This window comes from Ambystoma mexicanum, chromosome 1p (genome assembly GCF_040938575.1).
Source record: "Ambystoma mexicanum isolate Mex_15411 chromosome 1p, UKY_AmexF1_1, whole genome shotgun sequence".
NCBI classification, from domain to species: domain Eukaryota; kingdom Metazoa; phylum Chordata; class Amphibia; order Caudata; family Ambystomatidae; genus Ambystoma; species Ambystoma mexicanum.
The window spans coordinates 761,910,293-761,927,557 of NC_090921.1; the positions used below are offsets into that span (position 1 = coordinate 761,910,293).

Consider the following 17,265-nt stretch of genomic DNA (forward strand, 5'->3'; position numbering starts at 1 on the left):
AGCACGTTTAATAAGAAACATTACATCTCAACATAAGGAAGATAAAAGGTGTCTGGGAAACAACAAGTACTCATAGTTGCATATTATCTGAGCACTAGTTCTGACTTCAGCTCGCAATAAACTGCATTTCAGGGATGTGTTTTATAAAAACTTCTGTTAACGAAATAGAAATATAGCATTCGCAAGGAAGGGGGAGAGCCAGGATTTTAACTTAAATGTGTCCAAAGAGGCATCTTTAATCCCAAACTTTACATCTCATGAATGGTAAAGAGTGCATTGCATCCCATAGCCAGGTCCACACTCAATACATAGCCTAATATAAATAACCACAAATGAGGATGAAGGTGGCAAAATAACTGCCCTTACCAAAGGCTGGTACATGTTTTTGATTCACGCTTGACTTTATATTAGATTTATGTTGAATTAACTAAATGTAGGAATTCTAGCTAGATACCTTTTTGGTTTCCCAGTCCTCGTCAACCTTTATTGTAGCATTGTTGTTTCGAGAAACCATCTGTGGTAACAGCTGGAGAAAATCACACTCAAACAGGGGTGCAGATGTCAAGCAGAACTTTCATACACTAAAATTGTGCTACCTTGTGAAAACTAGTGGGCACAAGGGATGGGAATTTACCAGCTGGATGGCATAGAAGACCAATTGTTTACTCTAATGACTGCTGATGCTTCCAAATGAGAATCGATCCCCAAAACAGTGTTGTGAAGCACAATATCACTACCTTAACTCGGGTGGGGAGCTATTATTCCACATTTTGGTGGAATTCACTTTTTTACACTAATGCAAAAAAGTAATCACCAGGCAAAAATATGTGCGCAGGCTTCTGCAGATACAAGGTGGGGATTGCTACAAATTGATATGAACGTTTAGTTGAGGCGTTCACGTGCCCTCCCTTAGTTTGGTCTATGCAAGGATAATTCCCGATTGGTCCCTTTAACGTTTTGAGAGCAGAACTGAAGAGCAAATCGAACTCCATCTGAGAATGCCAGATGCAGAACGAAGACCTCTAATTCACTTTGGGTATATATTAAAAAATGTATTGATTATTGTTGATTTATAAGGCAATCACTGTAAAGACACGTTGTGGCGCCATTATTACAAGAGCTGAAAGGCCTGATTTACAGAGCGTTTTTCAATGGGAGTGCATCATTGTAAAATGCTTTTTTAAATGAGGCCCCAAGTGTCTTTCTGAAAGACTGTCAAGGTTTTCCCAACTAGGATGGTGCTATTGCCTGCGCGTTTAGCAAAGATACTCACACGGGTGCACTATTCTGTTAAAAACAAAAACATGATCAAGTAAAAGGAAGCATTGGTTGGTCAGAAACAGTTAAATGTCGGAAGTATGTAAAAAAAAACTTGAATCTGTCGGGATTGCAGATTTATATTCAGACTGAAAGCAATCATTGCGAGTCATGTCGTAGGCCACGGGCCGCGGCTATTACCAATACCTACCTTAGCGCTTGGCGCCGGCATGGGGCTCGGAGTCAGCCGGTAGTGCACTGCAGCTTCACAGGGGTGGGGGGGGGCGGGTAGGTGACGCGGCTGCGGGGTCACACAGTAGATGGTGGCGACTGGCATCGTCAGACTCGTGGCAGCTTGCTTTCCTCACAGCAGGGACTGGAAGCATGCATCAGTGTCTGCAGGCATGGGGCTGGGCGTGACCTGCTACTGGCATGATCTGCGCAAGTGCGCATGCAGGGAAAGACCCAGGGCACGTGCGTTTGTGCCTGGGCGGTGGCTCGGCTCCCTGCTGCGGAAGCGCAGACTGTCATTAGACAACAGCATGAGTAGCAGCCCAGGGCCAGGAGGCAGCTATGTTCGTGTCACTCACAATTTTTTATTCAAATCACGAACGTTGCTGCTTCCTGGCCTGCCTGCATGCTGCGTCTACCTGTGCCTCCCACCCGCCTTTCCAGCACTGCAGGCCAGGCTTCATATAAAATAATGTTGGATGTTCGCCCCGGGGCTAGCCTTTGCTTGTAGCCCCGTGATTTTCATCCGGGGCTACAAGCAAAGGATCCGGGGCTATAGCCCCTCTAGCCCCCCCCTAGCGACGCCCCTGATTTAAGGTTTAGTGTCCATGCTAATTAAGGAAGAAAAAACATAAAACAAAGCAATGATTCTACAGATTCTATGTCAAGACGGAGGCGAGCATCATGCTTTATTTTCCATTTATTCCTGTCTCCAGCAGTTTCAACAAAAAACACATTTTTAACTTTCCATCTGGAGAATAATTTTTTTTTTTTACTTTTTCAAAACCAAAAACGACATTTCCCTTAGTCCCAGGCCAACTGTAGTCCCAATGTCCTGACCACATGACCTTTGTCCTTCCACTTCCTGTTCTCCTTCTCATCGTTTCCTGCTCTCCAAGCAGATAAGTGCCTTCATTTATAGCTGCATAGACGTTATTCATGACAGTAGCTTGCGCATCATACGTAACAAGAATATAGAAGTAGTAGCGGCGCACAGCATATTTGTGTGTCATCTGTATTAATACTTAAGAGGAGCCGGCGGCCCGCATCACATTTTCGGCACGCTTGGGGCTCGCCGACCTCCTTTAAATAACAGGGAAGAGAGAGAGGGCTGAAGTTGCGCTCTCAGCGCGAAGCAAGCTAAGCGGCCCCCACCTTGTTGGGGGCGGAGTCAATCCTCACAAGTGCGAGGAAGCACCACAGTAAGCAGAATGAGAGCGTAGAGCTCATTGGAGGGAGAGGAGCCCCCACCCTCGCATAGGAGGAGCCTAAACACATTAGAAAAGCAGAATACAACGCTGGACTCTCGCTGCACCGGAGGCATTCTAATAGCTCCGGAGAGCCAAGAAATTGTCATGCAGTGTGCCGTACACCCACGGATCGGGAATTTCAACACCAGAGAACTGAATAAAGAAAAAAGAACCCTCGGTTCACACAGCTAATAAACAGATATATAGTGGTCGCAGAGAGCACAATCTAGAAGACTGCTTAGCAGACCAGGGTGCCGCCTCAACTACATAACAATAGTGAGCTAGTGGACATGCCACTACACCTGGAAAGGTAGCACAAGGCACTTACCAACACATAAAGAATGGCAGATTTTGAATAGAGAGAGGAGGAGCCTATTCAGAGGATCTGGCCTATAACTTCAAGGAAGTGCTGGGGGACTCACTAATTGAGGCAGTGGCTCAAGGGGTAAGACCCCTCCAAGAGAGACTGGAAACAATTGAGTTATATCTGAGCCAGAAAGAGACAAGCACCCTACCAAAAGAAAGCACGTCCATAAGGGTCATGCTAGAGGACCCACTGGGGTGTAAGAAGGCCCAGAAGGACGTTTCTGCAAAGGCCTGCCTACATGCCACCTTGCCAGTCAGCCAGCCTGCCTTCAAGCCCGCGACTCATCCAACTCGCCCACCTGCTGCCCAAGTGTGAGCTTGACTACTGGCATGACTATGGGCTTGTTAATTGGGAACTGGCTACATTTTAACAGGCAACTCCGCTCCTGTGCACTCCTCCTACCTTACCTGTCGTCTTATAACTTCCTGATGCACACGCATTAGCGCGTGCACATTCGCGAAGCCCATCCGGAAGTCTGAGGTAGGTTGCTTTGCTGCTTGTACCCCTGCTTCAACCTTTGTGTGTGGATTGTGCCAGCATTGCTGTAGCAGCGAGGAACCGGTTATGGAGTTAGACAACGTGGTTGCTGAAGCTGACATTTCTTTATTTCCATCTGTTACAGAGAGTGAGCTTGACTACTGGCGTGACTATTTGCGCATTCGAGAAGTCCATTCAGAAGTCTGAGGTAGGTTACTTTGCTGCTTCGCTGTGATGCGGGCAGGGATGGCTATTACTGTGCAAGTCGCATTCTTGCTCTATTTTCCTAATATTACTGTTGGTAGTTGTTATTGCTAACAAAGATATATGTTAGTTTTATAATCTGGTCTTGGTGGTTTTACTCCTGGTATAGTTAATGCAGGCTCATTTACGCTACCTGCAAACAAAAATGTCTTTGAGTACCGTGGTTACAACTGCGTCGGCCTCCTCAAAGAGTGGCGCATCTAATATGGCATCTATGACACTCTCTGAAAAGAAAGTTAAAAAGCCAGCTGAAATTCTAAAAAGCAAACCTGCCAATGTAGACATCTGTGAATTTTGCAAAGTGCATTCAGAGATTACTTCTATAACATCTGAAGCTGACTGTTTTATTACTCCTTCTGAAACTGTTAGCCCTGTTTTCTTTTCCACTTAGGTGAACGTCAAACACATTCCTATTGTATGTACTGACACTATCACAGATTCCGTGTTGCTACCAAGTGAGAAAGATGCCATAACAATAGCTTTCGATCACAAGGCAAATCAACCATCTTTAATAAATGACCCTTTGGCCACAGACGCCTTCATAATGAGAGACGTACCTATTCTTGACATCCGTGCTAGTACAGGGATATATAATTCTGAGCATTCAGCAGGTGACACTATATCCTCTTGCCCACAGGCTGACATGCTTGAATCCAATAAGGGTTTGTACTCACCTCCTGTCATTAATGGTGCTGGTCCACCTTACAGCATTCAATCTTTGTCACAGTCCCCAGATATATTTGAGATATCCATGCGAGACTCAGTTGATTTGTCATTTATTCATACTACTCCTTGCAAGAGCGGACTTCCCCAAAGTGGATTACCCATCTCATATTCTAGTCAGGAATTGCCTAATACACAGTTGCCTCTTCTAGAAATAACATTAATGGCAATGAACACGACTATTCAATCACTAATTAAGTTGTTTGAGACATTAAACTGTAAAATTACAAAGCAATCAGAACAAATTGAGCAGATTGCACAGTGGATGAATGTTATACAGAGAAAGGAAAGCAAAGAACTAGATATGACGCATAATAATTATAATTCGTCATCCACTGCCGAAAAATCATATTGTTTTGAGGAGCGCTCATACATCAGTTGAAAATTTGCCGAAAAATCATATTGTTTTGATGAGAGATCATAAATCAGTTGAAAATGTGCGATGTTCACTGCCTGTCATTTCTCACATAATACGAGCGGATCCAACTGTTAACATAGAGCAAACTCTTAACACAGATAGTCCGGTGGAACATAGTGAAGCAATTATGATATCGCCACAAGCTGGTAAGCCGAGCTCGCCACCGTTGGTGTCACATTAAATGTTTAATTTGCAAAATGCAAAAAATAAATCCAGGTGTATGCAAATACTAACAGCTGCAACTAAAAAGAAATCTAAAAACGAAAAAAGCAATCAAACCTGTGTCTTCATCACAAGTTTGACAATTTGTACAGAAAATTCAGATTCTGAAAACAAGAAACGGAATTGCTAGCACAGCTGTACTTGCTAAATATAAAAACATGGCTTGTGGTACAAATGAGATTCATGGATCCAAAAAGAATCTGCCAAGTACTTACCAACCCTTGGATGACTTGGTGACTACCATTGAAGATGATCAAAGAATTAGTGGGGTTAGCCCGTGGTGTTGGGCGAAAACTCCAATGAAAATGTTCTATCTCAAGGCGGGAAGGCTAAGTATAACATAGAAACGGTCTTAGGTGAAACCTTTTTACCGCAAATAAGAGCAGAAATACAAAAGTCTATCCAAGATTACTTGGTAAAAAAAGTCCAACAGTATACTCCCGCTGATATTCATGATGGTGCATCAATGGTGGTTCCAAAAAGTGGGGCTATTCAGGAAGAACATCACGTATATAAGCAATATGTGGATTGCAATGCTGTCAAACGTAGGGCCTCTTGCCCGCCTGCACAAGGTTCAGAAGTATATATTATTTCTGAATTCAATTCTATCAATCATGCTAAAACTAAAAACCGAAACCAGTTTCATAGATTGATAGTAAAGTGTCGTCCAGCCTCGTTCGTTTCCTATGATCTCTGCCGTTCCAGTATTTTAGCTATATTTGGCGAACTACAACAATTGAAAGATATCACCTCATCTGATATTGATCAGGTGAAATTCTTAAATAACGAGGATTTGGGGAGAGTAAGATTGTGGATACGATCGGGTGTAGTCCAGAACACTTTATTGCAGGTGAAAATGGACCTCTTCAGACTGGGCTTCGTGTTAGCACAGGATCCGACGGTATTTAATCCTTCCTCCAGTAAGGGTTTGCATAACGATTCTGATGAAGGGCCGAAATATCGAAGGTTCAACAAAGAGATGCATTCTCTTTCTGTGAATCATATAAGCCAGTCTACGACACTTCCAGTACAATGGAGTACAGGTAACGAACGCTAGCTAGATGTCACAAATGTAAACAAAATAATCACACTAGCAAGTTGGAACACACAAGGACATGTTCATCTCCTTAACGAGAGTGCGAGTGCAATCGATGTCTTTGATATACTAAACTTGGCTGGTCGAGCAGCCGGTGTGGGAAAAAAAATTTTAATCTAATTCCGGCTATAATTAAGAACAAAGGCCGCCCAACTTCAGGCCTCATGATAGTCACCACTAAAGCTACAACCTTGGGCATCACCAAATTCCCATCTGCAAATGGTTAAAGTCTGTTATCCAGGTGGTGTAATTGCATTGAATAATATCTTTAGAAATCCGGCTGCTCTGACTGACCAAAAATTCTTTCATGATCTTGAAGTATTGCTTAATGTAATAGGTGGTACTGCAGAGATCACAAATATTATCATCGCAGGGGATTTGAACTTGCAATGTATACCCAGCATTAACAATAAGAAAAATATAGTGCTTGAAAAATGGTCATCCCTCATGGACAAGTGGCAATTATATATGCTTAATCTTTCCCTTGAGGGAGATGTGCCTCCTGCTCCTACTTGGTGACGAGGGAAATGTCAATCTACCATATATTATGTTTATGTTGAGTCTGTCACCTACTCTAAAATTGAGAACTTTGAAGTGGCCAAACAGCATCACAGCGATCATGAGATGCTTACATTACAATGCCATCTGCACATGACGGCTGGACAGACCACACAAAGCCGATATTCTAAGTGTTTGCAGCTGAATAATGCAAGTACTCGTTTTGTCTGGGATAACAATTCTCTAAACATTCTCAATGAAAATATCATTGAATTTCAAGCAAAAAAAACGGGTGATACTAATATAGCCAGTGATAAGTACATTAATGCCCTGCAGTTATTAATACCTACAACTCTACCAAACAGATGGAGAATTGATGCTAAAAGTTTTACATGAGAAATATTCTGCGCAAATATGGGGATATTTAAATGTAGTTCCCTGTACAAATTAATGGAGTCACAACTGAGCAGTGGATTCAATATTATACTGATATGTATGCTTGTCCCAAGATCACTGAAGAGCTGTCCCATGAATCTCAGTACTACGTATCGGATGAATGTTGAAGAGGAGGATATTCTATATTATATAATGAAATCAAGTAATTCGAGAGCTCCCGGCCCTGATGGCTTACATGATAGAATATTCCAGCAACATCCTCAAGAGTGGGTTGGTAATATATTCCAATATGTCCTCACTACTGGAAACATCCCTGATTTGGGGCATCATTCTACCGACCGATCGCCCTGCTTGACACCCCGGGCAAGATTTTTTCTAGATTTTTTCTTGGGGACTTTAATCAGTGGGCAATCAAATACTCATCGAAATCCCTTTCACCTGGACGCGTGGCAGGCCTGGGCACGTCAATCAATGTATTAACTATTACAGCTATTCAACATCATCATTTTATTGGCGGACAACCTCTCTACATGGCCTTTGTAGATTTTTGGTGCTTTCGATTCAGTTTCGAGAGAGATTTTATTTGATATATTGAAAAGAGCAGACTGCCCGTCAAGTCTTATTGCATTAATCCAGGCCCTTCATACATGTGTGAAAATACAAGTAAGAACTTCTATGATGGGTGATCTGACATCATTCATTGAAACTTATCGAGGGCTGAGGCAGGGATGCATACTTGCCTCAGCCCTCTTTGATTTTTTTTATATCAGACATGGGTGATGGATTTTGGGACATTGATAGTGATGCCCCCAACCTGAATGGTCAACAAATTTCAGCATTATTTTATGCAGATGACCTTGTGTTGATGTCGAAGACACCACAGGGTCTCCAGCGCCTTTTAGATGCCTTGTCATCATATGTTGACCAAAATCTGTTGATAATGAATCTTAGTAAAACAAAAGTGCTAATATGCAACAACAAAAAGGGATCTGGAAGACTTAGAAATTGCTTGTTACAAAATACAGCTCTAGAAACTGTTCAACAGTATATATATTTGGGCATATCACTCAGTAATGCCAGGAATGATAAACCATCTCTGGTGAATCTTGAGACAAAAGTATCTACATGAATACCTCAATCATTTGCTACTGAGACAAAATATGGAAAATTCTCACTCATGCCTGTAATGACATTTTATAGACAAAAGGTCAGCCCGATATTGTTGTGCGGGGCTGAAACAAAGCCTATTTGTGCTGAAATGTCATGCCAGAAATTTGAAGGTCAATATTGGAGGCGCATGTTGAGTCTGACAAATTGTGTGCCAGTTATGTGGATTCGGTATGAATTCGGTTTGATTTCCTTGTATTGCATATATTTATGTCTAGTGATTTAATTGTTTAGAAAGTGTCTGTTGACACCAGACTCAAATATTTTGATAAGTATATTGTCAAACTATATGTTTACATCAACTCACAGATTTGTCAAGAAATGGATGGATCTAGTTGTTCAGACTTTAGCTTAAGGAGAAATTTCGATCCAAACTCTATTAGAGAATCTGAATAGGGCAAAAACTAAGCTTTTCCAACATGATTGGATTCGTACTAGAGATAAATGTCTGAATTATAATGATTTTAAAAATAACCCATTCCAAGACAAAAAATGTAGGACTGTTGAACCATATTTGATCCAATCACTGTCAGTGTCACATAGGCTCGATTTTCTTCGATTGAGATTTAATTTATGGCCCACGAGAGACATTTTAAAACAGGGGTGGGCAGATCTCTAATCATGAAAATGTCTGCTGTTTTTGCTTGAGTATGGAGAACAAAGAAACCTGGCAGCACCTGATCATTGATTGCACAATGCTTCATGAATTACGCACATTGCACTTTAAAAAATTGCCATTGGAGTATCAAACAATTACTTATGAACAACTGTGGCAAATCCTTATTATGGGTCAATGGTCCGTATATATCGAATTGCTGTTCTTCAATTTTTATATACACTGAAATTAACTGACTAGAGTCGTGCAACCTATGAATAACCAAGAGGCTGATTATTATACATTGTCTGCATACACAATATTCTATTTTTATGTTTTTTTTATTGTAAATCATATGATTTTTATGCATTTAAGAAAAACCTTGTATTTTGAATTTTATAAATTGTAAATTTGATTTATCAGCTAAACCTAAAAAAAAAGGCGGCCCGAAAGCGAAATAACTCTTCTGACCCCCCCCCAGGGTCATACAGACGGGGCAGAAGAGAGAGGCCACTGAGGCTACCGACGCGTTCAAAAAATTGCAAGAGGCATTCCTGCTGAAGTTGGGAGTGCCGAGCCTCAGGACCCCCTACCCAGGGGAAGAGAATATGGGCAATCAAGAGCAATTCCCCAAAGAGGAACCCACAGAGTCCCCGAGATACTCGCAAGAGGAGGACAAGAAGAAGGAAGAAGAGGAGGTACTATCTCCACCTAAGAAAAAGTTGAGGAAGCTCAACAACACAGAGGACGAAGAAGGGACATTGGATATGTTCCAGCCAGAGGACATCCGTAACCCAGAGTCCTTGCCATCACCAGGAGTTACTAAATACATGACCCACAGGTTACGTAAAGCTCTAGAAAAAGAGGTGAGGCAGAGGATGAGGGCGGAATGCCCTAAGTCTGAACTGCCAAGAAAAGTGTCAGAGGCACCAGAGCTAGATCCAAAGATTTGTTGGCCTTTGTTTCAAAGACCACCAGAGATCCCAGAAAAGGGATTGACCGATCATGGCAAAGTTGCCAAGAGAAGGTCCTCGACCTAGCGGGACTGCTAGCGAAAATGATGGACTTAGCCAAACAAGGAAACGCTAATTGTGCCATCTCATTCGAACACAGAAGAGGACTGCTCCTCAAGAGGCGATCTGGCATCCTACGAGGCAGGCAAAGCAGCCCAAGAACTGCTATTTGGGGAGACTTTGTGAAGGAAATGGGGAGGTTCGTGGGAACCTACAGCACCTTGGAGAAGGCACAAGCCTCTATAAAGAAAATATTCCCCGGAAGAGTTTTTGCTTGGACCGGTCAGTACCGAGGCTGAGCGACCGGTCACTACCAAGCCACGAGGAGGCCTCAGAACAACAGGGCCCACTATTGGGACCACAGGCCGCAGCACACCTTCGTTCCCCCCAAGAGGCTGTTTCCCAAGAGGAAGGCGAGGCAGAGGACAGGGAAGAGGACAGAACTTCCCCACAGGTGAGACAACACACATATCCGCCAGGGGGGAGGGGGTAGAGAACATTGAGATTTTGGGAGAATTGGTGCGCGCTTTCCAGCAACACCTGGGTATTGCAGACAGCCAAAGGCCTGCAGTTAGAATTTACAGAGATACCCACACAATCCCACCCCCCACCCTTATACTCAGTGCAAGCAGAGAAGGAGGCACTACACGCAGAGCTGTGAAGTCTGGCAAACGAAAGAGCGATAGAGCCTTGCATTACAACCCCGAGATTTATCAGCAATATGTTCCTGGTACACATGAAGGACAAAGTAAGGTCTGTAATAAATTTGAGAGAGATGAACAGTTGGGTAGTGTACGACCATTTCAAGATGGAGGGAATCCATCAGCTCAGAGATACCCTCAGACAGGGCGACAGGCTCTCGAGAATAGATTTGAAAGATGCATATCTCACAATACCATTCCAAGAGGAGTATCGCCCCATCCTAGCATTCCACTGGGACGGGCGATTCTGGCAATTTGTGACCATGCCGTTTGGGCTAGCCTCAGCACCATGGGCATTCGCAAATCATGAGGCCCATGGGGATAAGAATGATTATATATCTAGACGGCATTGTGCTGATGGCAAACAGCAAAGAAACACTCCAGTACCAGACAAACTGGGTGACAAACGTTCTGACGTTGCTCCGGTTCCTAGTGATCCGAGAGAAGTCAGAAGTGATACCAGCGAAGAGGATAGAATTCCTAGGGTTCGTCAAAGACACCAGGATGGCTACACTAGAATTACCAGCCAGAAAAATAAGGGATATAAAGAAAGAAATAAAGAATTGCCTCAGCAAATCTGTGATCTCTCTGCGGACGATAGCAAAAATAGTGAGTCTATTAGCAGTATCGATCCAGATGATATTTCCAGGGCCCCTACATTATCGAGCCTTCAACGGCTGAAGATAAAACACTTGCATCAGGGCTTACGGTACCATCAGCTAGTACCTCTAGATATAGGGCCTCATCACGAGTTGGGCGGTAATGCTGGCACTATTACCGCCGGTGCTATTAGCCATACCGCCAAACCCCCGGCGCTATTAGCGCGGGATCACGGGTTTGGTGAGAACGGTTAGTGCCATTCCCCATTCGGCCCATTCGGGAATTCCTCATTCCCCATTGGGCCCAATGGGGAAAATTTGCGCTATTACCGCTGGCGGGAAATAGAGCAGAAAATCTGCAAATTTGCCGCAGATTTCCCCCCAGCTAAAAGCTGGGGGAAATCCGCCAAGGCCATGATCTGGCGGAACCTTAAATGTGGCAGTAATAGCGCTACTGCCGCATTTAAGGGTTACCACCAGACTCGGGATGAGGCCCATAGAGTCGAAGATGGAACTGGAATGGTGGTTCCAGAATATGGACGCCTGGAACGGGAAAGACATGTTTGGCGATCGGCCCGATCTGGTGACAGAATCAGACGCCAGCAGAGCAGGCTGGGGAGCTCGCTGCGGAGAGCTAGAGACAGGGGGCAAGTGGAGTACGGAAGAACTCAAACTACACATCAACTGTCTAGAACTATTAGACGGGTTGTTTACGATCAAGGCATTTACGAAAGACAAAGTGAATTTGTGTATCCTGCTGAAAATGGACAACATATCAGCAGTCAGATACATCAATCATTTAGGAGGGACGAAGTACAAATTACTAGCAGAACTAGCCAAGGACATTTCTTCCTAGAGTCAGGGACATCAGTAGTAGCAGATTATTTCATGGGTTCGCTGAATGTAGTAGCGGACTGGAACTCCAGACACCTAGCAGACTCCAGCAACTGGATGCTAGACAAAGAGATCTTTCGGCAGATAGAAGAGATATGGGGACCAGCACATATAGATCTGTTTGCATCCAGACTGAACGCTCACAAGAGCAAATACTTCAGCTGGAGGCTGGACCCGACGGCAGCAGGAGTAAATGCATTTCTGCAGGATTGGAGAGGAGAGATGCACTACGCCTTCCCGTCATTCATTATGATAAACAGAGTGCTAACGAAAGTGCGCAGGGAGAGAGCGACAATGATAGTAGTGGCCCCGATATGGAAATCGCAAGTATGATTTCCAACACTAATGGAACTAGTAACCGATTACCTGAGAATAGTACCACCGGGAGAAAGCCTTCTCATGGCCCCAGTTTGGTCACATCATCCTCTGAGAGTGAGAGGGACTCTCCCGCTGAGGGCGTGCAAGATAGCAGGAGACGCTGGAATCTCCCAGGGATTTCCGCGCAGGCTGCTAGTCTCATCGTAGAGTCAAGGGCACCATCGACTAGAAGGAGCTACGACGCTGCTTGTAAAAGATGGTCGCGGTGGTGCAAGAGGCGAAGTGTTCATCCAGTTTCAGCCCCTTTAGTGGAGATATTAAACTTCTTGGCGAAATTACTGCAAGACGGGAAGGCTTATAGAACAATTGGAGTAGTCCTGAAACTATTGGCCAGCTGGCCAGGAAACAGGTATCTGTCATTGAAGCAACTATCAGGGAAACTGGCAATGCTGTTATGCCTAGTGTCATGTAGAAGAGTAGCAGATGTCAGATCCTTAGAAGTAAATAGGAAAGTATATGGACTAGAAGGAGTAACCTTCACCTTAGCCAGAAGAACAAAGACAGATTCTGCCACAATAGTCTACCCCTACCTGCAGGAACACCCGAAGTGGTGCGTAGCAGCCTGCATAAAAGAATATGAGCATAGGACAGCAGAAATGAGGCCGATGGGAACGACGCAATTGCTTATAGCACGTAGAAAACCTCACAAGGCAGTAGTGGCAGTCACCATAGCAAGATGGGTCAGAGAAGTGAAGCAATTGGCAAGGATAATTATGGCTAAGTTTGGAGCACATTTGGTTAGGGGCATGATGGCTTCGAAGGCGCTGGAACAGGGCGCGATGTTGCAAGTTATTCTACGAGCGGCTGACTGTGCCAGTGATAATAATACCTTTAGAAAATTCTATTTTAAGCCTGTACATTCAGTTGCAGAGTCAGTGATGACGAGATTTGAACAAGCATGTTTGCCTCTGTCTTGACATAGAATGAGGATTACCCCTGCTAATAGCACAGTGAGTCCTGATTCTATTAAAGACAAGGAGGCAAGCATTACTTTCCCGCCCTAGATACACGGGAGAGTTAATGTTGAATTATAACTATGTACTCATGATACATTTCTCTCAGAATAGGGTGTGTATCCGCCTCCCTAACATGAGCTGTTTTATCTTTCATTAGGAGATGACCAGAAGAACAGTTGAGCCAGATTGTTGAGAAAAACAGCTGTCGAGAGCAGGAGCACCAGTTCTAGTGCATAAGAGTTGCAGAACAGGACAGTGGAGAGAACAGAAACCATGTTGGACTAGTTGAGAGTTCATTTCAAGTTGGATTACAGTTAAAGAGCAGTCAAGAAGAGGAGGAGAACAGGAAGTGGAAGGACAAAGGTCACGTAGTCAGGACATTGGGACTACAGTTGGCCTGGGACTAAAGGGAAATGTAGTTTTTGGTTATTAAAAAGTAAAAATATATATATATATGTTTGTCTCTAGATTGAAAGTAAAAACATGTGTTTATTGTTGAAACTGCTGGAGACAGGAATAAATGGAAGATGAAGCATAATGCTTGCCTCCTTGTCTTTAACAGAATCAAGACTGTCTGCGCTATTTATTAGCAGGGGTAATCTTCATTCACAGTCCCCGTTATGTCTAGACTCAGGGCACAGGGTGCAGGCACATAGTGCACCCAGCCGAAGTACAGAAGTACAGGGATCACCCTGTGGGAACGTGGGCACAGGGACGGACCATGGCCTGAGGTCACATAGGCCAATACAGCCGGAGTTGCCCCGCAGGGGCTCCGGGACATGCACGCAGAGTTGCCCAGTAGGGGCTCTGCTAATTACCAATCGACAGAGACAGCGTTGCCCAGTAGGGGCACTGTTATGGTTGAAGGCCCTGCAGGGCATGCCCTCGGCCTGCTACAAACCCAGCATAGCGAGCTGCAAAGATAACATGGCAGGCAGGAGTCAGTTGGTAATGACTGATGAGCAGCTAACCAACCGATCATCCTTTTTATTAGCATGGTCACGTGGTCACCAACATGTGACATACGAACAAGCCCTTAGCAGGGACTCATTGTCCTTAAAGAGGCTGCACACTACAGCCCCCAATTGTGGGTCCTTAATGACTACACCTAAAATAACAGGAATATCATCGGATCTAGAAACAAATAAATAGAATTTGAAAAGTATGGTTACCCAGCTTGGTACTGGGTTGGAAACCAGCTGTACCTCATTGCAATGAAAAAGGACTTCGGCTACCTTTGCTTTTATGTTTGTCCTTAGGATCCTGCTGTTAACAGAATGAGATAATAATAATTTAGCATTTATATAGCGCTACGAAACCTCAGGTATCTGAGCGCTGCTTATTATTACCCACGGTGTGTGGTGCTCATTTATTGACCTCGGAAGGATGAAAGGCTGAGTTTGGCGCTGCCGTGATTCGAACCTGCGTCGGCAGGCTCTGTACGGATGTCAAAACGAGCGCTCTACTCGCTGTGCTATATGACCAGCAGGTATGGCACTTGTGGAACTGTAGATGGACCCTTGGTCCCGTGGTTAGGATTATATTTTTTCTTCTCCTTCGGGCCTTGTCTGTACCACAGGATGCACAAGTGGTCCTTCCACTCAGTAAACATGAGCGTTTTATAAACTGGCAGAACCACCACCTTCACTGAAGGCTCCACCTCCAGTGGCTGAACCCGATTTACCACCAGAGACTTTTTGTAATTCCAAAATATGGAGTTCCTGAGTGGCCCAATGAATGACTCGGGGGTAATTCCTTTTTGCCTGGTACCAATAAAGCCTCTGAACGTCTGCACCAACATGTTTGAATTGTGCGGGCACAGGATGAAGTCCACTACTGCTTCTAGAACTGGTCTGCATACATTTTAATTCTTGCACAGAAGGCATAAGAGTGCCCAGCAGGCCGATTGCCCAGCTTTGTGAAACAGACTATGCATTCAACAACCCAGAACAGGCCTGTCCACTGCATTCCTTAAGGTCAGTGTGACTGCGTAGTTGGGTGGGTGTGCAAAGTGATGCTGGTACATAAATAGTTTTAGGTGATACAACAGGGTTTATTTTTAAGCCAAACCACAACAAATTAACTGTCATGTATGAAGAGAAGTAAGTAGTAGGGTTCATCCACCTAGACTTAAATGTACAACAATCAACCATTGGTCTTTAGTTGAAATTAATCCAGGCATCAACGGGGTGTCACAACTTTTATTTTCTGTTATGGTGTAATAGTTCCATTCCATCAATATACCAATTCCAAATTTTCTGTTAGGCCACTTTTAGAGTCTACATGTTTCTCGTTCCTTGATTTGATGTTCATCAGGGCTCTTACATAATTAAACAATACACACGTGATGAGAAATAAGATAATCAGGGGTCTGACGGTCTCCGGGCGTTAATTCCAATGAGCGGAATTAGCAATTTATGTCGGAGCACAACGTGTCGTGAATGCGTACACCACTTCGATGGTAATGCCAATTGCATCAGGCGGAATTAGCACCTAATCCGAACACTCCGCCCACAAACTGCCAAAACCCAGCACAATTACCATTACCGCTGGTCAGTCGGCACTAATAGCGCTGGCGCAAATTAGCCTCATCGCTGGAAAGTGAAGAAAGGCGGCAGCCATCTTAAAAAATAAATAAATCCACCCACAATCCCCCACTTCCTGCAGCCATATGGGTCCAAAAGCCACTGGCATCATGTCGCAGGAGAAGGCCTGAGGGAAGATGCCCGAAAACCATCTCCGGTATATTCAGTGAGGGGGCGCTACAAGTCCTCACTGATGAAGTGGTGGGACATTGTGACGAGTTATATGGAAGCAGGCACAGGAAAATATCGGGGCAGCGGAAGACTGATATCTGGCAAGCAATAAGCCAGAATGTGACAGCGTTTTTTTTTTTTTTTTTTTCTCCCATACACCCAGAGGGGTGAGGGCAGGAGCCCCCCCAGCCCTACAGCCCAGCAGAGGATCCACAGCAGGACCCAGGCACGGAGCGTGCCACTGTGCAGGGCCTGCCTGACCCTGTCCGGAAGAAGTGCCTGACTCGCCCATGCCGGGCGCATCGCGGCACGATATCGAGGCTGAACCTCGATTTGATCTGAAAGAACCGCCGGCAGGCGGAATCGCCGGCGGCCAATCCTAAGGCCATACAAAGGCCTGTTCTGCGCCCAGGTTCCCCCATTTCTCCCATACACCCAGAGGGGTGAGGGCAGGAGCCCCCCCAGCCCTACAGCCCAGCAGAGGATCCACAGCAGGACCCAGGCACGGAGCGTGCCACTGTGCAGGGCCTGCCTGACCCTGTCCGGAAGAAGTGCCTGACTCGCCCATGCCGGGCGCATCGCGGCACGATATCGAGGCTGAACCTCGATTTGATCTGAAAGAACCGCCGGCAGGCGGAATCGCCGGCGGCCAATCCTAAGGCCATACAAAGGCCTGTTCTGCGCCTGTTACGCGCATGGCAGCGCGGAGTGGCCATCAACTCGGCTCAACCTACACCCCACCCTCCACCAGAACCCTCTCGCATAAGGAGAACGTACTGTAAGTACCTGCAAGTACCGGGACATTACTGCACGCATGTACTTTTAGCCACCTCTACCCAGATGGTCTAAGGTCACTACTACCAGTCACACACCCTCTGGTCATATACTGTGTTGTGCCCTATGGTCGCATAGTGACCACACTACTGTGTTGTGCCTTATGGTCGCATAGTGACCACACTACTGTGTTGTGCCTTATGGTCGTATCTAGACCACACTACTGTGTTGTG

General features: G+C 44.8%; 2 protein-coding genes across 6 annotated transcripts in view; one reads left to right on the forward strand and one right to left on the reverse strand.

The window, feature by feature from the left end:
* The window catches only part of THEM4 (thioesterase superfamily member 4), a 781,652-nt gene that overhangs the window by 479,383 nt on the left and 285,004 nt on the right, over positions 1–17,265 (reverse strand). The window lies entirely within an intron of this gene.
* Positions 2,375–17,265, forward strand: part of LOC138580361 (uncharacterized) — a 253,475-nt gene continuing 238,584 nt past the window's right edge. For all 3 annotated transcript variants that reach the window (XM_069650841.1, XM_069650858.1, XM_069650848.1), the window contains exons 1-2: positions 2,375–3,585; positions 3,728–3,790. The gene's annotated coding sequence lies outside the window, so the exon portion shown is untranslated. The remainder of the gene's footprint in view (positions 3,586–3,727; positions 3,791–17,265) is intronic.